General features: G+C 37.9%; 1 long non-coding RNA gene and 1 pseudogene across 1 annotated transcript in view; both read right to left on the reverse strand.

Moving 5' to 3' along the window:
- The window catches only part of LOC148110720 (uncharacterized), a 225,832-nt gene that overhangs the window by 81,840 nt on the left and 121,635 nt on the right, over positions 1-22,357 (reverse strand). Inside the window, exon 2 of the long non-coding RNA XR_015723213.1 lies at positions 10,392-10,500. This is a non-coding gene — a long non-coding RNA (uncharacterized LOC148110720). The remainder of the gene's footprint in view (positions 1-10,391; positions 10,501-22,357) is intronic.
- Positions 2,865-4,305, reverse strand: LOC123783050 (small ribosomal subunit protein uS2 pseudogene; annotated as a pseudogene).

Consider the following 22,357-nt stretch of genomic DNA (forward strand, 5'->3'; position numbering starts at 1 on the left):
GCTGAAGGCAGACGTTTAACCGCTGTGCCACCCAGGCGCCCCTTGGTGCTTTTTAATAATGATGAAATCATATTGCCAATTGCAAAGCCATTTATAACCCAATCATTTATCTTAATTTACTTCATTCCTAATTTATAAAATTGTTTAATTTGTTTTTATTGATTAATCTAGAATTGATAATCCCACCTTATTTTAAATTGATTAAATTTGCTTTATAAGGACAGATATATTTTATTAAAATAATATAATTTAATGTGTTTAAGAAAGAAAAAAGCAAAATAAGGATAAGGCATAAAATGGTGCTGGAGGTAAAGCTTATGCCAAAACTACACACACACACACACACACACACACACACACACACACCAGTATACACTGAGATCAAAACAACTGCATTGCGATAGATGGCCTAGGAGTTTATCCCTAAGCTAACAGAGAACATAAAAATGCAATCATGGCAGCTGATCCATCAAACAATTTATAGGGTCCATTAGATAAAAGCAACTAGTCCTGACATAAAAACTGAAACAAAATCCCCTCATACAATATAATAAAATACTTATCAATAACAAACATACCAAAAACACAGTTACAATATTTTAGGGCCATTTCTTGTAGTGCTCTTAAATATAAGCCAGTATCATGATAAAGCCCAATGCTACCAAAGAGGTGAATCTGGTTCACAGTTACAGGGGTTAGCTCTATGCTGGCATAATTAATAAAGGAATAGGTTTAAGACTGTGTGGAAGTAAGAATGGATGCTTAAAGTACAATATATCTTCTTTAAAGGTTAATTCTCTCATTTAGGCTTTGACAGCTACAAGGGGCAATGAGTTTGCTCTCTAGCCCCTGGACTTCTGCTCTTTTGTGTTGTTAGTTAAAAATCAACCCTTATGCCTTAACAGTAGAGGTAGGATTTTATAAGGCAGCATTTTCATAAAAATCTCACCTTACAAGGATATAAACCTAACTGGAATATATCCTGCATCTGTTCAGGGATTAATGAAGGATAGGATCAAAGTTTTCCTTATGCATTTTTTGGATCAACGTTAATATTCAGACAACAGTATTGTTGAGATCCTGAAGTTCTACTGCATTTAATTTTGCTCCAGTAAGTTTGGCCTGGAAAAATGTCAACATGATTATTAGTAAGTTCATGTGTTCATTCATTCAACAAATGTCCGTGAGCCCCTGATGTGCTTCAGACACTCTTCTGGGTGCTGGAGAAATAGTAGGGCACAAAACAGACAAAAATCCTATCCTCAAGGATCTCACCTTCTCATGAATACCAGAATTGGTCACAAACAAATTTCAATAAAACATTCTTTGAATATTTGGTTTTGAAAAAGCGTATTTCTAAGCACAGCTTTCAAAATAAACTGTTTTAAAAGCTAAGCTACATCTCATTGTCTAACACATAACCTTCTTAAATTCAATGCCTTTTTTGTGGTCGTTTTGGAGGCCAATATTTTTCTTGTCATCTTTATGTTATCTGAGGAAATTTTATAGTGTATTTTTATTAAGGGACTTCTGATATGAATACTTACTACAAATACACAGAATCATTACTTTTGTAACATTGCATGAATGGTGGTATTGTGTATATTCTTGTGGGACATATTTTAATATTTTTTTTTACAGATTTTATTTATTTATTTAACAGAGATAGAGACAGCCAGTGAGAGAGGGAACACAAGCAGGGGGAGTGGGAGAGGAAGAAGCAGGCTCACAGCAGAGGAGCCCGATGTGGGGCTCGAACCCAGAACGCTGGGATCACGCCCTGAGCCGAAGGCAGATGCTTAACCGCTGTGCCACCCAGGCGCCCCCATATTTTAATATTTTATTCAATATTGAAAACTGAATTTTTTTTTAAAGATTTTATTTATTTATTTGACAGAGATAGAGACAGCCAGCGAGAGAGGGAACGCAAGCAGGGGGAGTAGGAGAGGAAGAAGCAGGCCCATAGCTGAAGAGCCTGATGTGGGGCTCGATCCCTTAATGCCGGGATCACGCCCTGAGCCGAAGGCAGGCGCTTAACCGCTGTGCCACCCAGGCGCCCCTTGAAAACTGAATTTTTATCAGTTTTTCAAGAAACCCATCTCAAAAATCTGTTTCTAACAACAAGTACTTATCAAATCTGACAGTTTTGTAAAACATATTTCATATTTTTCTTCTGTGATTAGTTTTTGTAAATTAATGCTAATTTTCTATATTCTGTATGTCTGGTGTATACATTAAATGCTTATAAATCAACCAAATACTAGCTTCTGTTTAGTGAGAAATTGGCATTAATCAAAGATATTATCAAAGAAGTGAGAAGTGGATTACAATCTCTTTAAGCTCAGATTTTTAAAAAGATCTCTAATTCATAAAATAATACTGGATTATAATGTGCAATAATTTAGAGAGAGTATTTATGCCCAGATTTATAGACTAAATTGCAGTAGTGCTTCAAAGAAAGTTGTAATACTCCATTTTGTCTATTATTTTGTGAAAATATATCATAACTCATATAACCCAAACATCTTGGAAACTATATATTTTATATGAAATATTTCACATAAGTAGTTAATATTAGAAATAAGCTATATTAATGCAATGTTTTTAGGAAAAAGAATTTTTTAGTCATGAAAATGGACAAAAATAGGAAGAATCACTGAAGGGATATAAAACAGTCTCCTAAAACACAAAATACTGTAAACGTGATTTTTTTTTTTTATTTCCTACAGCTATTTGTTATAGTAAATATTTAGGTACATTAATTTAAAAGACTGTACATAGTTTAAAATATAGCAAAAATGAGGAGCTATTAAATGAACATAAAAACTCTCAAGGGGGTTTTATTTTAGGCAAAGTTGGTAATTAGATGAATTTATAAGTCGGGAAAACTGGCTCTTTTAAGGCAAAATTTTTCCAAAGGCAAAAATGCAGAGCAGGTAAAAAGGAAGCAAAGATTCACTAGAGCAATTAATAAATTTGAACCCATATTACATATTTTAAAATGACAACAAAAAAGATCTTTAACAAGTGAGATTAGAAGGAAAATACCAATAGCTAACATATATTAGTGCACTGAGCCCTTAGTTTCTGTTCTAGTCACTCTATGTGTTTTGTTGTTATTGTTGTTTCTTTGTTTTGTTTCGTTTTATTTTTAGAAACTAGTCAACCTTATTTCCATTTTGTCTCTATGGAAGAGCAGCTTACGACCGACCACTCAGTGATTGTTCCTACCCATTCAGGGGCCTGAGAGGTGTTTGCTGCAGACCAGTCTTCAGGGGCCGGCTGAGCACTCCAGTTTTCAGTAGGGAACTGCTGGGTAGGCACAGAGGACACCGGCATACCTTCAGACCAGTCTGTGATTTCAGGTTGATATTTAGCAGTGAATTCAGGAGCTGGAACAATCCATTTCACCCTAAAATTCCTCCTTGGTCACAGCCTTTTCAGCAGCAGCCTGCTCTTTCTTTTCAATCTCTTCAGGATCTCTGTAGAAGTAGGAATCAGGCATGACCTCCCATGGGTGTCCACAGGAAATGGTGCCACATGTACACAGAATTCCCAGGCCAGCATCCACCACATCAGACCCACTGAGTGAGCTTCCTTGTTGTTGCAAGGGATGGCAATGTCCACACAGCACAGAGAAGAGTATGTTACACAGCGATGGTAGGCAGGTTAACATAGGTTACCTCTGTGAAGGGCTGGTGGTCAGCTCTGGGTCCCTGCTCCAAGAAGGCTGCCTGGATCTGTTTAGTGAAGTTTCCAGGAGTGAAGCGGCCAGCAACAGGAGTGGCTCCAGTTGCAGCAGCAAACTTCAGCACAGCTCGCTGGCCAGTATTCCTGGATGATATGACACTGACATTAGCTGGGTTTTCAGTGCAACAATGGCAGGAGCTGCCAGCAGAAGCTTCTCCCCGGTTCTCTTCAGATTTATATTGTAGTTGCCATCACTTTTCCTTTTGTAGATGTACTGTTCCATTTGGAAGTTAAGGTTGGTGCCACTTAAGGGGGTTCCTGCTGCAAGAAATTTGAGGACATCCTCCTCCTTCACTTGCAGAACATCAAGGGCTCCAGACATTGTGAAAATTTCCCTTTAAGTTCTGATGGGAACACAAAACAACTCAACAATGCTGTATGGACCCCTCCCCGGGTAGCACTGGAAAAAAAGTTTCATTTAATCTTCACCACCTTTCAGAATCAGCACTATTATTATCTCTATTTTGCAGACAAGGAAACTGAGTCACAAAGACTCAGAAAAACTTGAAGTTCATCAGCTAGGAAGTTGTCATTAGATATTCTGGATCCAGAACCACTATGATATCCCTACTATAGCAAATACTTTTTAAAATCATATTTAAAATGAAAAAGTAGGGGCGCCTGGGTGGCTCAGTCGTTAAGCATCTGCCTTCGGCTCAGGGCGTGATCCCGGTGTTCTGGGATCGAGCCCCACATCAGGCTCCTCCACTGGAAGCCTGCTTCTTCCTCTCCTACTCCCCCTGCTTGTGTTCCCTTTCTTGCTGGCTGTCTCTCTCTCTCTGTCAAATGAATAAATAAAATCTTTTTAAAAATTTTTAAAAAATAAATAAAATGAAAAAGTAAGGACATTTCTGTAAATTAGTCAGACAATAATGCCTATTATATCATGTATCATTCAGAAATTTGGAAATGAAAGAAGGAGAGACAGGGAAAAGAAGGAAGGAAGGCAAGTATGTAAGTGATGAATCACTAAATTCTACATCTGAAAGTAACATTAAACTGTATGTTAATTAACTGGAATTTAAATAAAAATTTGGAGAAAGAAAAATAAATAAATAAATAAAACAATAAGATTGAAAATAAAATAAAATAAAATAAAATAGAAAAAAATTATTTAGGGGCGCATGGGTGGCACAGCGGTTAAGCGTCTGCCTTCGGCTCAGGGCGTGATCCCGGCTCTGCGGGATCGAGCCCCACATCAGGCTCCTCTGCTATGAGCCTGCTTCTCTCTCTCCCACTCCCCCTGCTGTGTTCCTCTCTCTCTGGCTGTCTCTATCTCTGTTGAATAAATAAATAAAATCTTAAAAAAAAAAAAAGAAAAGAAAAAAATTATTTAAGGTGTCCTCCTAGAAAAATCCTTGGTGTGCAGATAATCTAAATAAATGAAAATTATTTTTAGTAGTTTCTGGTTATCCTAAGGAACATATGTGTGTATGAATGCACACACACATATCCTATAATTATATTATATTTCATGTACATATATGTACATAATCTGTATGTAATACATTGCACACACATATGAGTTTCATATATAATACATGGCATGACGTGTATATACATATAGATTAATGCATATATCAATACTTAAAAATCTTCAGTAAGTATCTGTTGAGTGAATGAAAGAATGAATATATACATACACGCTTTTTGGAAGCTATACGTGCGCTGTTCAAAAACCTTCAATAAAGAGGCACCTGGGTGGCTCAGTTGGTCAAGCATCATCAGACACTTGATTTTAACTCGGGTCATGATCTCAGGGTTGTGAGATTGAGCCCCGCATCAGCCTCAGCACTCAGCTGAGAATCTACTGGAGATTCTCTACCTCTGCCTCTGCCCCCACTCATGCTCTCTCTTTCTCTCAAATAAATAAATAAATACATAAAAATTTACATGACTCCACCCAAAGCAATACAATAGATGTTACCGAAAGAATGAGACTTTTTGTTTTTGTTGGGGGGGCTGTTTTTGTTTTTGTTCAGTCAAAAGGCTCATGCCATGAATGTCCAGTTCCCCATATTAAGTAGATGGAAAATCAGAGGTGAGAGCATCACCACAGTCAGATGATAAACACAACTATCTATATCTCTTATTTTTAAACTTAAGTGTCATCTTCCACAAAACTCTTTCATTTACTCTGTAGATATCTGTCTCGACAATCATGCAGCCATAATTTAAGTAAGTATTAAAACTAAAATCCTCTTAGAAATAATCTTTCTCCCCACTGTTCTTTTTTCCTTTCAGTAATTACTGTACCTGTGGGCAGGTGGTAGAAAGGGTATGAAGTATTTTAACAGGTTTTTTTGGTTTCATGATTAACTGATACAAAACTAAAGTGTTACCCCTCTTACATGTAATCAAGTAAAGATTATAGTTTTGATTAGCCATTGAATAAGTCCAGAAACATAATCAGATACTTGCCTATTTTGTCAACCTCTGATTTAGAGTCTTTATTGCAATTGAATGGCCCTAATCGACTAACAAATAAGATATCTGATTTAAGTAGACAAGGAATAAAATGGTTTTGCTATGAAAAGTTTCCTTCTCGCTTATGCAAAGAGATGAGTTAAAACCTTCTTAATGGTCCATTAAAGACCATAAGCATTTGATATGTAAGGAAAGATGACTTTCAATGTTCTGATATAAGTTAGAATCTTTATTTTATCATCTCTTTTTTCTCAAATCAATCAAAAATATTTCTTGGACTCTTGCAATATAAAACATCAAAGGAGGAAGAATCATAATCTCTACTTATAAATGTTCATCTCATTAGAAAAATAATACAACTAAGTAAGAAAAAGTAGAAAATTAAAATTTCTACTGAAGTATAAAATTGTGCCATATAGACAATAAATCATCTTCTATTTGTGTCACACCTAAGAATTTTTTATTCTTTTAATAGCTCCTCTCTCTTCCAATATTGGGTATCTTTAGGGCTAATTTTTCCACCCTTTTCTCTACACACTCCTTCAGTGATCTCATCCTTTTCCATGGCTATGGAATCATACAGATTTGGTGCTTCCTGAATGTACTTGCCCAGTACAGACCTCAGACACGGAAGCCTATTCTATACTTCTGCTTAAATAGCTCAAATGTTCCTATAATGTTGCCTCTCCAAAACTGATCTCTTGATCATCCTTCTCTTACACTAAATCTGCTCCATGTCTAGGTTTCCCAATCTCTATACTGCTAAAGCCAGAAATCTGAGAACTGTCCTTGATATCTTACCACTTCTCCTTGACTCCTATACATAGTCCATTATAAAGTCTTGTTAATTTGACTTCCAAAATATTACTTAAATCCATCCACATCCTCTTATCATTCTGATTGCTTACCTGGCCTCCCAGCATTTGTCCTTTTTTGCCCTCCTCCCTCCCCCATCCATTCTCCACATGACAGCCTCAATGACCAATTTAAAGTGAAAATCTCATGATGTCACTTTTTCTTAAAAGCCTTCAAGAACTTCCCATTGTATTTAAGATAAAGTATGAGTATAATTTAAATCATATACCTTGCCACATTTATGCTTCAAATAAAATTGTTACTTTTTTCATAAAACATTATAATTTGTTAATATATTTCTTATGGGTAGTTGTCATTTTGTTTTGGTTTTATTGGTTTGTCTGTTTATCCACCCATACTAAACTTCATGCTGCATGAAGCAGGGACCATGCCCCCTTATACACATGATCTTATTTAATCCTCAAAATAACTCTATTTTATTATTATCCCTATTTTACAGATGAGGAAAATGGCTTAGAGAAGATGAGTGGCTTTCCTGAGGACACACATCTGATATAATGAAAAACTTGATTTAAACCAAGATCTATAGGAAGCTGACAGCTATATAATTATCTATGATCTTGTATCATCTCCCACAGGAGATGGCCAAAAGCACAGCTGTACTAGGGAACTTCTTCTTGTAAATTATTAATGAGCTATAATCAACATAAAAGGAAGTCTCAAAAATGTCAAATGTCAAACAATTCATTAATTGAAAGATTGTAAGAGGGGGTAGGGTAAGAAACTGCCCCACTTTTTGGGGGGAGGGGGTCAGGGCACACAGTATTTTATATATAAAAACTTCAAGTGTTAAGAGCCTTCAAGAAAGATGACCCAAATCCCAATTTCTCTATTTCAATTTCCTAATATGTAAATATTTTAAGATTTAAGAATTAAATGAGGCAATAGGTATGATGTATTTAGCATAGTCTTACATTCAAATAATACTTACTAATATACTCATTAGTCTTTTCTTCAGCACAGCTACATAATCACATAGTGAGAGAAGAGACACTGGAGAATGTGTTGTCAGTTTTAAGTCTGAGGGTGCTTACAGTTAAGTAGCAGTGAATATGGAGTAATTCCAGTCAAGCAAAATGGAATCCCCCAAGGTTCAGGAATTGGAATGCTCCAATTCCCTGTACTTGATGATGACTCCCTCTAGAACCTATGGAGAACTTTACAGGTGAATTCTGTTCATGGTTCTTTCAAGCCCTGAGTTGATCCTTCCTACTTTATTCTGTATACTTAAGTCTCTCCTTTAGTATACTTCAAGGATGCCCTAGTGCCTTGCTCTTGCAAACCTTCCTCAGAACTGTAGCTCTGATACCTACATCCTGGTTCCCCTTCTTGGAGCCAGTTCTCCCAGGGCTGCCTTCCTGGACTGAGATATATCATCTCAGGGAATATTGGATTTCCTGTTGCTGCATTTTGTGGTCCTGTTGAGAAACCCTCCCCCAGTTGTAGTGATCATGCTAGCAATCACCAGTTGTCCATAATCATGTTTTTGGATATCTTGTTCTGCTAATACTCTCCTCTTCCTTCTTCTCTATCCACAAAATAAGATGTAGGTTCTGTTGTTCACCATTCCACCATATGTGGAAGTAGTAATGAAATCATGTTCAATCCCTTTATTCCATAATGCAATGTAATTAACTTCTCTGCTATTAACCCCTATTTGAAAGGTTAAAATTCTAAAGACTCAAGACACACACAATGGACACTTACAGAAGAAAATACTTGGAGGTAGGAGAATTTCTAACATCACTCCAGAATAAAGCTAATATATTCAAAAGTAGTTAATTAATAGCAGAGTTTTTTTAAAGCACAAGAAAACTGTCATTTCTTTAGAAGTGATATTAAAGTTGGACTAATTATGAATTGTAATCATTAAAAATACTTTGGGGAATAGTTTCAAAATGCTTATATGTATTACTGGCCTTGGGGAAAAATAAGAAAGGGAATCAAACTCAGGAGTCCTTTCAATTTTTCTGTCAGTGGTATTCTCTAATTTCTGATTACCCTGCCTCATTCCCAAATGCTATCACTTTCCTCATGATGCATAATCACCAGGCAAAAGAGATGCTTCTCCAGTCCACTGTCTGTATCCATCACAACTCACCCCTGTCACAGACCTTTCCTTCCCTGGCCACACTACTTATTCCTGACTGCTCTTTCCTAGACACTTGCTCTAGTTCCTGTTAAATCTTCTTTCTATGACTAGTGTCATAGGGCACAGAATGGGCACAGGGCCTAAACTCTGCTTACCTATGGAGTTCTATCATGACCTTCCCAGTATACCTAGGTGCATTCATTTCATCATTGGTTGCTGCCAGGTTAGCAGCCTGCCTTCTTCTTTGTAATTATTTGTGAAAACAAATGAATATATAACAAATAAGACTTATGAGAAAAAGGGGAAATGAATATAAGTCCATGACCCCTCTCCACTGACATGCAAAGATATTAAAATAAGTCAATGAAATGGCAAAGGCCTGGAATCCAACTAAGAGCAATAAGACACCTGGGAGGGAACATAGAAGGATTTTGAAAGCATGAGTATGTCTCTTTATCAAAGCTATCACGAGTTGAGAGTTCTAGTTCTCCCCACATAGACCACTGAAAATTCAATTACTACTAGCACAATTAATTTTGGTAATATGAGCGTACTTTATGGGCCATGGCAGAGTGAACTGCTGTGAATTGAAAGAGACTTTGCCACTCATGAAGCTATTGTTTCTGGGACAAATCAAATGACATCCATGGCACGAAGGAATACAGAGCCATCAGTCTTAGATTTGTAGATCCACTAATGGTGGCATGGAGGTCTCAGAAAGAGTGGTCAATATGGTGTCTGCCCTCAAGGAGGGCATCAGTTTCTGTTCCCCCGGCAGGAAGCAGCATAGGAGAAATGGTAGGAAATCGTTCATGAACATTATGTACTCCCCTGGAGAGCTTCAAAGATATTTAGGGAGAGAAAGTTCTGGAAATATTAGGAAGTTTTACAGTAAGATAGGCAACCAAAAGTCTTATGATTTGGGATAATGATGTGATTGTGAGTTGTTTTTTTTAAATTTTTGATCTACAAATTGCTAAAATTCCCTTATAGCCTTACCCTTTTCTAAGAATTTAAATGAAATCCTGATTTCCCCAATACCATTGCTTGGGTATGAGAGACCACTGCTGCTTATCTTTAATAGTAATTGAATTTTTTTTATGGGATGCATGTTTTTTCTGAATAAATATTACATTTCTCAGTCTTCCTTATAGGTAGTGTGTATGGCCATGTGAAGAAGTTCTGACCAATATGACATAATTAATATTTTTATATAGGAACCTACCATAAGTTTGCAGGAACCTACCTTAAGAAAGAGCTGAGATATTTTCTTTGTTTCTTCTTCCTTCCTTCCTCCATCCTTCTGCCAGGAACATCATACCACCATCTTGAATGATGAAGATGAAGGCAGTATCCTAGAAATAGTAAGGCAGTGAGGCAAGGATGTTGTGTTCTTGATGAATTCATGAATCAGAGCTACCACACAAGCCCTGGAAAATACAAGACAGCATTTTCATTCACATGTTTGGCACCTGGACTGGGAGGGCCAGAAAAGCTGGGGGCTAGATAGGCAACTCTCACTCCATGGAATTTTTTTATGGAAGCTAGCTTAGCTAAACTATCTCCTGGTTTCCCTTCTATCCTGCTAATTGTTCCTCCTCAGTCAGTCCAAAATGGGTTACTTTCCTCTGCCTTCTGGCCACTTTTAAAGGTCCTGCCCTCTGCACATTTGTCTTCTTCCTCCACACTCTCTCCCCAGGTAATGCAATTACTTCCTGAGGCTGCTAAGTGACCAAGCTCAGCGTAGAATGACATTAACAACATTTGCAACATGACTCCCAAGTTTGTGTTCTCTACTCTTCCCAGAATGTCAATGGCATTTGCATGAAAAACACACATTGAAATTCCCCTATCTTTTGCTCAGGCTCTCCCCTCTCTCTGGAATAACCTGTCCTTCCTTTCTATATATGTGATAATATATGCCTACTGTCTGACACAGTCAACCCTCAACAACTATTAGTTTCAAAACAGAAAGTTCATATGGCATTTTTTCCTGAGATCGTGTCCAACATCCTCAGAGAGAATTAACCAATGCCTCTTCTCTGCTTCCATAGCAGTTCATTTTAAACTTCTATTTACTACGACACATATTACATTGTATCGGAGTTGGTTGCTTGACTATTTGTACCATGTGCCGCTATGAAAGGTTGCAAATAGCCAGCCCAGGGGTCAAAAATCATGCCACCGAGTAGTCTGTTTGGCCCGCATAATATTGGTAAACATTTGAATTTGAAATATTTGGCAGGCATTCTCCACTGCCTCAAGCCCCAGCTCTCCCTGCGGTCTTATTTCTGCTTTTCACATATTCACAGATAAATTCCTGGCCCACCATTCCTTGGAAAAAGAGACCAAGTCTTAGTAATTGCACTCCCCATCTCATCCCTCAACCACTGGTGCATGATGGGCTCTCAATAAGTGCTCATGGGAAAGGAGAGCAAAGCTTCCTTGCTGTTTTGGCCTTTTGGCCCTACCTAGGGCCCAAACTCAAAAAAGTTATATAGTATCTCTAAAGTGTTTATATATTCTCAGGAGATTTCAACACTCAAACCCTTCAATGCTTCCTCCAAAACAATTCTTTAAGGACACAGCTCTTCTAAGGCACAGGATACTGGAGACTAAAATAATTCAAATGCTTTCCTGAGTTCTGCATTGTACCCTGGGAAAACCAGAACAGAAGGTGGGAGGACAGGAAGCAGGATTTAATTCTGTCCACTTTTACCAAGGAATAACAATCACTACTGCTCCCCCAGCAAGCAATGGCAATCCCAGTCAAATCACAACCATCATCTTCCTTTCATTCTTTATATAGTCACAGTGAAGCTGAAAGGTCTCTCAAAACACAAAATTGCTTTTTAATATTAACATATAAGACAAGCTTCCTCTTAGCATACATTTGAAAGTGGGGAATTTTACTTAACCCAAATAAACTTGGTGCATCTCATTATTTAAAAAAAAAAAAAAAAGAGGAAGAAAGAAAATGCACCACCTAGGAATATGAATACATTTTTACAATTGCTTCGAGATTCAGCGTGTGAATTTTTTAATACTTAATATCCTAAGTTGTTTTCTTCATTTCCACAGAAATAACTCCGCAAGTTCAGAGTTTATTTCTTAAACTACTTTTTTTCCGAATCAGTGAGAAAAAAATTACCATATCTTTCAGCTATATAAAATAGTTTTACAGTTTAGCACTTGAAAAACAACCCCCATCAATCACTAGCAGTAACTGAGGCACTTTATGTACCAAACAACTTAAGTTTAAATTGAAACATCACTGATTGGCAACCAAAACAATTTTTGCCTTTCTAGTTCCTGGCATGTCTTCTTATCAATAGATGTTAAGTCTAAGGTAAAGTCAACCTGTGGTTCTATTTAAAATATTTCTAGGGCCTAGGGGGTGAGTGATGGGAAAATCCTGTCCAATTATTTAAAAACATGTTATAACTATGTATGTTTTCGGGCAAATACTTCCTGCCTGAGGAAAACTCCTTAAGGACATTATTATCTTTCTAACACCATTACAAGAAGAAATATTTAGCAATCTGATTAAATACAGGTTGAATCTGCTAAGTAATGAAAGCACATTTTCGAAGCAAAAAAAGTTGTTTACTCCTTGCAAGTTGGCAGTGTATTAACATCCGCACCAATTATATTCTCCACCCTCCCAGGCCCCCAAAAAAGAAAAGTCAGTGTTCTGTACTTGCATACTATTTTCTACTAAACCGTTTCATTTCTGTCCAGTAGTTAGGGAGTTATTTTTGTGGGAAAAGATGCTGGGACAGCATTCTAGAACTTTATTGTTAATAGATACTAATCTGTAATATAATAAGATTAACTCTAAATGAAGAATTTTAATTTTCAATATATTTTATAATATATACATATATTTTTAATATGTATATATGTATTTATTAACACAGATTTTAGATCCCCCTATATAATGAAAAAATTAGTTTTAGGCCCTCTTCTAAAGCCATTGAACAATTTCTGTTTCTCCCACTGGGAGAACAGCCCATTTCACACCAACACTGGAGAAATAGGATAGAGAAAGAAGAGGGCTAAATAGAAGATTTGCTATTTGTTTATTCACTCATTCAACAAATATTTTTTAAGCATCTTCTCTGTGTTAGGCATTGTGTTAGATGTTGACATATTGTAGTCTATAAAACTTACAGTCTAAGGAATCATTCATGATTCTAGGAAGGTAAATGGAACTCAGGAAGACCATTCCCTCCAACTCCTCCTAGATCTGAAGAGAAAGATTCTTAGACACATGTAAAAGTCCCACTTCTCTCTCTCTTTGTGACTTATTCAATATAATAAACTTACTAGTTCCTTTGCAAAAAAAGTAAATCAGGGATATAGACTAAAATGAAACCACAATCAAAATGTGGAGTTCCTTGTAGGTAGTGTTTTTCATTAGATTTTGTAATAAATTATAGAGGTGGTGTTAAAAAAATTGAATTGTTTATAAATGTGAGTCATCATTAGCATATATTGAATATTATTTATTAGAATACTAATAATTTATTAGTTTTTTAATTAATCATCAAATCACTTTACACAATTATGTTTAATTAATGCAGAGGGATTTCAGAGGAAGGATGTTCTGAAATACCTCTCTCTCTTTTTTTTTTTTTTTTATTAAGGAAATAGCACAATTTGAGGTTGTTACACAGCCCTTAGGCACAGCTCAATTATTGGACAGGGAGGGAGATTTGCATAACATCATTTTCATGGTTTGGGCACTAAGGTCACTTGGAGCTCAGGAAATGAAGTTACTTCTCAGGGTAAGCAAGCTGTAAGATGAAAAATCTAGTGGTTCCTAAAGTGACTCCCTGTTAGTTTGGGAGAAGCTCCGCAGGTAATTCTAATGTTCCTTCTCTATTCCTCAAGTTGGGAACAATGGATTCTAAGTTCCTTAAGAACAGGATGATGTCTCATTCATCTCTACATGCTAGTGTCCATAACAACATCTGACACAGAGTGTTAGAGACTCCATGTTTGTGTCCCCACAAAAGTTATATGTTGAAGCCCTAACCCCCTTGCAGCTGTATTTGAATTAAGGAAATAATTAAAGTTGAATGAAACCATAAATGTAGGGCCCTAACCCAAAAGGATTGTGTCCCTATAAGAAGAGACACCAGAGAGCTTTCTCCCTCTCTCTTTCTCTCTCTCTCTCTGTTTCTTACAAAGGAAAGACCATATGAGTACATACTGAGAAAATGACCATCTACAAGGCAAGAAGAAAGCGCTCACCAGAAACTGAATCAGACAGCATCTTGATCTTGGACTTCCCAGTCTCCAGAACTATGACAAGATAAGTTTCTTTAAGTCACTCAGACTAAGGTATTTTGTTATGGCAGCCTGAGCAGACAAATACAAAAAGAACCACTATGAGGGGTGCCTGGGTGGCTCAGTCGTTAAGTGTCTGCCTTCAGCTCAGGACGTGATCCCAGTGTCCTGGGATCGAGCCCCACATCAGGCTCCTCTGCTGGGAGCCTGCTTCTTCCTCTCCCACACTGCCTGCTTGTGTTCCCTCTCTCGCTGGCTGTCTCTCTCTGTCAAATAAATACATAAAATCTTTAAAAAAAAAAAAAAAAGAACCACTATGATTAGTTATTAGCTAAACAAGTTACTTCAAAATATTCCAGGATTCTCATTCAAACATTTTTTGAACACCTGCTGTGTCAGGTACTATGGTGGTCAAAGTGTTATGAAATGAAAGAGAACTGCAGTTACATTTCTGCATCTGTCATATGGGAGCAATATTAATACATTTTTGGGATTATGAGGAATAAATGATATAAAAAGACCTTAGTTTAGTGCTTACACAGAGGAATCACCCCATCATTTGTTATCATTATGCCTCAGGGTGACATGCCACCAATGAAAACTATAGACTTTTTTTCTTTTTCTGTTCACAAAGATGCCAGGAATATTGCTGACCCCAACTTCCCTTTTTCATGGGTGTGTGCCTTGTATTGCCTTGGGGAACAGGGTTGGGACTTGGGTAAAGCAAGAAGAGATCTATACCCAAAACTTAAGGCTCATGTAAGTACAACCCTGTACCTGCATGACACAGAGAATGAGCACCTCCTTAAATTTTGTACTCTCGTTGCCTCCTTATCTCCCAGCCTTTTTGGGGAATCTCCTTAATGAGAATAAATCATCTTATAACTACTAGGAGTAACCTTCTATAGGAGTATGAGAAGTTATTGACATTTTGTGAGGAAAACAGTTATAGACAATTTGGATTTTGAACATTTTGGGGGAATAATCTCCCCAAAATTCTTGTTCATCATGAACCTGTGAATGTGGTCTTATTTGGAAATAAGATCTTTGCAGATGTAACCAAGTTAAGATGAAGTCATGATAAATTAAGATAGGCCCTAAATCCAGTATGACCAGTGTCTTTATAAGAGGGAAATTTGGACACAGGGACATAGACACAGAGTGGGGGGAGTCATCTGAAGATAGAAGCAAAAATTGGAGTGGTATATCTGCAAGCCAAGGAATGCCTAGGATTGATATCAATTATCAGAAACTGCCAGAGTCAAGAAAGGATTGTTCCCTAGAGTCTTAGAAGGAGCATTAGCCCTGCTGCCACCTTGATTTCAAACTTCCAGCCTCCCCAGCTGAGAGAGAATAAAGTTTTCTTATTTTAAGCCATCCAGTTAGTGCTAATTTGTTACAGTGGCCCTAGGAAACTAGTACATTGCTCAACCACTAGATGTAAGTCCCTGGGGAAAGAAGGAAGAGAGTAGTCTGTATCTGTGAGGAATAGCACAGATCAATCATGACCCAGTGTCTATGGGACCTCATTTCTCGGGGAGGGGGCCATCCATATGAACTAACAGACTGAGCCTTAGGATCCAATCCTGGGAGCCAAGATTAGGGCAACTGTGACTGAGCTTAGCACTGGCACTGGTGGTATCATTCTTCTTCAAAAACACATGGAAGTCCCTGAAGGAGTCTCACCATCATTGTCAGAGTCGTGGAAGAGCATGTTCTGACATCTCTGTAGGGCCAGTGCTCATCAGGAACAAGTACCACCAAGGGCCAACGGAAACAGCAGTTTTCTGTCCACGTGAATGTACAAGCTTGACTGGTCAACCTCTCTTCTTTGGACTAACTATACTCTCAGAGGTTTTAGACAGTTTGAAGATGCAGAGACCTAACATAAACTTGAAGCATGAGAAAGAGAAACCATGGAAGTTTTTACAGAAAGGTGATGCCCGTACTGAAGTACAAATGGGAGTTAGCCAATAGAAGTATGGATGAGGGAGGATTTCAGCTAGAGTGGTCAGCAAAAATGAGGGCCTTGTTTTTGTTGTTGGATTTAGATTGGTTGTAATTTTATAATTCTGATTTTAACAAGTTTCCACTCATGTATAGATTTATTCTATAGGCCAATATTAATTATGAATAAAGATTTGGAAATCTTCATGCAGATGCACTGATTTCAGTTTAATACCACACACACACACACACACACACACACACACACACACACACACACAGAATGAGGGCCTTGAACTGATAGAAAGATGGCACATTGAACATTTGCAAAGAACTGAGAAAGACCAGAGCAAAAACTAAATGCAGAATTCCAAGGCATGGCATGGAGAAGTAAATGTCTCTTTGTGGCAAGCTGGGGAAGTAGTGGAGTTGGTGGGAGCAGAGGGAAAATATCAGATCAGAAAACCAGGGCCACAAGGGAGGTAACTGGAACTCCAAACACATTTCCAAACAAAAGTGATTGTTGGTTTCATCACACTATCACACCAGGCTACAATTGCATTGGGAGTTAAATAGATGTTAGTGGCTAGCTTAGGAATTATGCCAGTATTTTTAATAATGTTTCTATGGACTGGTGATGGGTATTAAGGAGGGCACTTGTTGTGATGAGCACTGGGTGTTGTATGTAAGTGATGAATGAGTAGACTATACACCTGAAATTAAGGTTACACCATATGTTAACTAACTGGAATTAAAATAAGAACTTGAAAAAAAAAATGTTTCTATGGACTGTTATGCTCCTAAATTCCAAACAGCCAATTTACAAATAAGCCCAACACATTTCTGAAAGAAAGAATACCTATAGCAGTGACTTGCCACACCCTGAAATGGCCTTGAAACTTGGGCGGGAACACAATTCAACATGAATTATCCTCTGCTACCATTATATTCTGAATTGCTGATAAGTAAACTCACCACTTTCCTGTAATCTGCACATGTTCTTTTTTATTGAGATAGCCAGAATGCCACGATAGACCTCAATAAAATTGATCTAAAGACCAGAACCAAAGTACAGTTAGAGACACTCCCTTATCCCACCACTGATCTGTTAATAGAGCTGGGAGGGAATTAGGCAGACAACCTGTTCCAAACCCCTGATCACACCCTGGTGATCCCCAGAAAAACTCCAGAGACAACTGTATTATCATAGGAAAACTGTTCCTCTTGGTTTTAGCATGAGTGAAGCCGAAAGCCTGCGCTCCTAGACTAAGGTAAAATGCAATGGAGTTTGAATAAGGGTGACAGCGGCCTTCCTTGTATTCTCTTCCTGTCCATGAATTAAATTCTCTTAGAGGTGAGACTCTCATCACCATGCAGCTCGGGGAAAGGACATGACTGATTGAGTTCATATTATAATACCTGGTACCTCTCCTGCCTCGGGGAAGGAAACATAAAATAAAGATGCCTGTACCATGAAATACTCAAATACGTTCTTCAGAATTCAAGGACTTAAATTATTCATTGACTGGGGCATTTCTTTTTTTGAAGGAGAATAAAAGGGGGAAAAAATACCCTAATCTTTCTGTCACAAAATAAAATATCAGTCCTAATGTTCAAATTCACCCTCAGAACACAGCATAATCTCATATTATAACCAATTTCATAAAAAGTGAAAGTGTATGCAAAATAAGATAAACAAAAGGAAAAGAAAGCAACTGGGTACAAGAAAATAGCTCACAGCAAATGACATTTAGAATAAAAGATATTTTGTTCTATACTTAAATAGACCAAGAGCAGAAATGCACTGGAGACATTTGATAATCAATATAACATTACCCTGAGGGCGCCATACACAACTATAATCTTAAAAACAAAACTCGAGGAAATGGAACATTTAAATTAGAAGGACTTTTAACAACAACAAATGGCAAGAAGAGGGGGAGAAAAAGGCTTAATGTCCTTTTATATCAGGGAATTCTTAACTTAAGGCTTATTTTTTACAGCCAGTTTTTGCCAAGCAACATGAGGAGAGAAAAAATATCTTTGGTCTTTCCTGTCACTGTAGCCTTCATAATCACCACAATTCAACATGACACCATGACTTGTAAGAAATTCTCCCCGGCATCCATTTAAGTGGACACTAATTGGAAAGTTCAGTGAACAGAAAAAGGCTGTGAACAATATATATTTCAACATGCTGTACCCAATCCTGACCTTAAATGACAAGGAGGAAAAAAAAATGGTTCAACACAGCCTCCACATTCAGCTCTGTATTGTGAAACTAGGATATGAGTTAGCTCCAGGAAAAACCCTGGGCTGGTGCTAAGAGAGTAATCAAATCTGGAAGCTCCATGAGCACCGATCTGCTCCACACACATGGTCCTATAAAGGAGCATCTGGGTGCCCAGCACTGAAGTCGGGGGCTCCCCAGGGGAGGTGGCAATGCAAGACCTTGAAAACATGAGTCACACCATTTTCTAGCTGTGTCACCTTAGGCAAAGAGCTCCACCTCTCAGATTTTCATCTGTACATTGGGGGAAGTACTAACACTATCATGAGGTGTTATGAGGAATAACTTAGATATAAATATAGTACAGCACCTGCCACATAGTAAGTGTTGCCTTAATAATAGGCAGCACGACTGAGGGCTTGCAACATGTCATTGAAAAACTTTTGTCTCTCAAAATAACCATATGAACTAGATATTATGACTATCCCCATTTTACAGAGGAAAAGACTGAGGCACAGAAAGGATAAGCAACACTAAAGAGCTGTTTAGTGGCAAACTGTCACACGAACCTAACATTGTGGTTCCAGTCTACACATACTGTTTCTCATTTAGTTTTACTGAATGAATGAATTTTTATTCTTGAAGATTTTATAATCTAATTGGGAAGTGATAGGCAGAAGCACTGTAACCATAAAATATGATAGTATATAATCAGTAGCTACCTTTAAACCTCCAGAGTACTAAGCCCTACAAATAAGAAATGGAGACAGAAAGGATTGTAAAAAGCATTATGAGTTTCCTCAGCACCAAGACAGGAAATACCTGACTGCTTACAGAAGATCCCAGGCAACTTGGGGTTCAGAGTGGCTCTGCCCACCCTGACTTTTGGCAGTCTCAATGTTCTGCTAATTCTCCTTCATGGCTTGAATGGGAAAACTCACCTTTATTTTATACTTTAAGACCCAAGGTTCCCAGCTGGACAGGGTTATCTACACTTAGCATCTAAACTCATCCTTGGGAGTTACAGTCCCATGATCCTAAGAGACATCGAAAGGCTATGCCTCAGAAAATTTAAGCCCTGGTGATTTGGGGACTAAAGTAAGAAATTCAATCTATCATATATGCATGGAATTTTTAATTTACGGTACTTCATCCATGCAAAAATCCTTCACAAATGAGAGACTTGGGTCCCAAGGTATAACTTGCAGAAGGTCACAGAGTATGTACAGAACCAGGATCTAAACCCAGGCCTTTCTCGCTCCTGCTTAGCATCCTCTGTCTCATGGACCCTTACAGCTATACGATGTGCAAATCCACCCTCAAAATTATGCCTTAACCTAAAGTTGATTCCGGGAATTCCGAGAATTGTAGAAGACTGTTTATAAGAAACTGGTTGTCTATGCCATTAGTACTCTGGTTTCTAGACCTTCTGACCCAGCACAGTGGTGGGAAACTATGAAATCTATTGTTTTGATTGCCCAGCACTTTTTGTGAGCACTGTCTTCTGTTAATGGATTCTACCTCATAGTCATACGATTCAGCATATGATCAGGCCTGATCAATTATAGAAGCCATTTCCCTCAACACAGTGATTAATTCAGAATATGGCACATAACCCAACGGAAGCTAATCCAAATCTTTTGCTGGATTTGCTGCACAGGTACTGGGAGAGAAAAGTTCCCTATCAAATGAGATTTTTAAAATGAGAATATCTGAATCAGACAACAGAATTCTCCAAAACACACTTTAAGTAATACTTTTCTCCTTCCCAGAAAAAAAAAGTTTCTCTCCAGAACATATATATCTCCTTTCCATTTTCCCACTCTTCAGCCCCATCCATGAGCCCTAGTTTCCTGTCTTATATGCCTCTTACTATCCATCCCCTCACCAAAACAAAAACCTGCTAGCTAGCTGAGAAGTGTCAATGGGGAACAAATAATAATAAATAAATAAATAAATAAATAAATAAATAAATAAATAAATAAATAAATAAAGTCAAAACTAACCAAGAGAATGAGAAGAGATTTCAATCACACTTCCAAAAGCAGGCGATGAGATGTAATATTTTTAAGCATGTACTATGTGCGAAATGTTGTCCTCGTCCTTGAACAGGACAGCCTGAAGCTTATACCCTAGAGAGAGGATGTAGACATTCAATAGGTAAGCAAAATCATCAGTTGAATCGATGCAGGTGGCAGTACGTGCTAGGAGGGAAAAACTTTGGTGCTATGTTAACAACGACCAGAACCGGTGAGAGAGAGTGACTTTGTATTTTGTGGTAGGCAAAGGCTTCTTCAACGAGGGGACTTTTGATCTGCATCCTAACAGGAAGGTAATAGCTGTGCAAAAATGTGCATTCTAACAGGAGAAATTAGGCAAATTTAAAAGCCAGGAATCAGCCCTAAGTGGGTCAGGGAGGCTGGGTGGAATGAGCAGGAGAAAGAAATGAGGATGGAGAGGTATGTGAGCAGGGCCTCCTGGTTCAGAGTAAAAAGTCTGGATTTCATTCTCCAGAGTGGGAAGCCCCTGTAGAAATTGAGTGGGAGCTACTGGAGTTTTATAAAGGGTACACTGACTACTATTCAGAGAATGACTGTGTGGATTATGGAGGAAGGGTAAATGGAAGCTTCCCTACACCCTCAGCCCTAGGCTGTTGGCATTGGCTTTCCTCTTGCTCTGTAGCATTCAGCTGGTTTATGAGATTAGGCACCAGCGGTAGGAGCCTGAGTACAAGGGGCTTATTTTATTTTATTTTTTTTAGAGAGGGAGAGATTGGGGCTGGGGAGGTAGGGCACACAGAGGGAGAGGAAGAGAGAGAATCTAAAGCAGGCTCTGTGCCCAGCGCAGAGCCTGAGGCGGGGCTTGATCTCACAACCCTGAGATCATTAACCAACTGAGCCACCCAGGTGTCCCATATGTGGCTTATTTTAGAGTGATGAATCTCTGTTGGAAAGTGGATGCATTCGTGAGACCAAGGCAACCACACCTGCTTTGAGTTGTTGAGAAAGTGGTGAAAGATGAATCTTATGTTTTGAGATGGGTCAGTATTGAGGGAGAATTAGTTGGTGTGTAGAGAGGGAAATGAAAGATGAGCAAGCTAGAGTTCAAATCAGAATTTTCAAAACTGTTTTAGACTAAGGGATTTTGACTTTATTTGTTCAACAATGAAGAAGCCAGCAGAGATATTCATTTGTTTACTCTGCTTTTAATAAACTCTTTATTGTAGGATGATTAACACAAAAGGCTGGGTTCATGGGAATGTCCCTCACCAGAAGGGCCCATGCTTAGTTTATTACTCTGCTGTTGAAATTCTTAATAATTTTATCTTTGAATTTGTGTTTTGTAAGTGAAGTCCAGTGGTACAATAGAGCATGTGTGTAAGCAAAGGAGTCTGACAAATTGTCTCTATGGTTTCTTGCTGCCCCTTTTGCATATAGTGTTTGGGATGCCCCAAGAGCATGGAATGCCAATGGACCCATCATGCACAGAAGTTTAGGGAGATGCAAGGAAAGTACAAAGAAAGAGTGTTTATGGAAGCTAATGCTTTCCAAAGTGTTGGTAGAATGTGTGTGTATTAAGAAATGAAATATAATGTATTTATTATTCTGTTATTGATGGACACTGAGGTAGCTTTCCAATTTGAGACTATTCTGAAAAATGCTGCTATGAGTATTTGTATACATATCTTTTAATGAACTTGTTTATCCACTTCTCTTGAGTATTTACCTACAAGTGGAATT

This window comes from Ursus americanus, chromosome 1 (assembly GCF_024610735.1).
Source record: "Ursus americanus isolate L20-20 chromosome 1, mUrsAme1.1.p, whole genome shotgun sequence".
Classification (NCBI taxonomy): Eukaryota; Metazoa; Chordata; class Mammalia; order Carnivora; family Ursidae; genus Ursus; species Ursus americanus.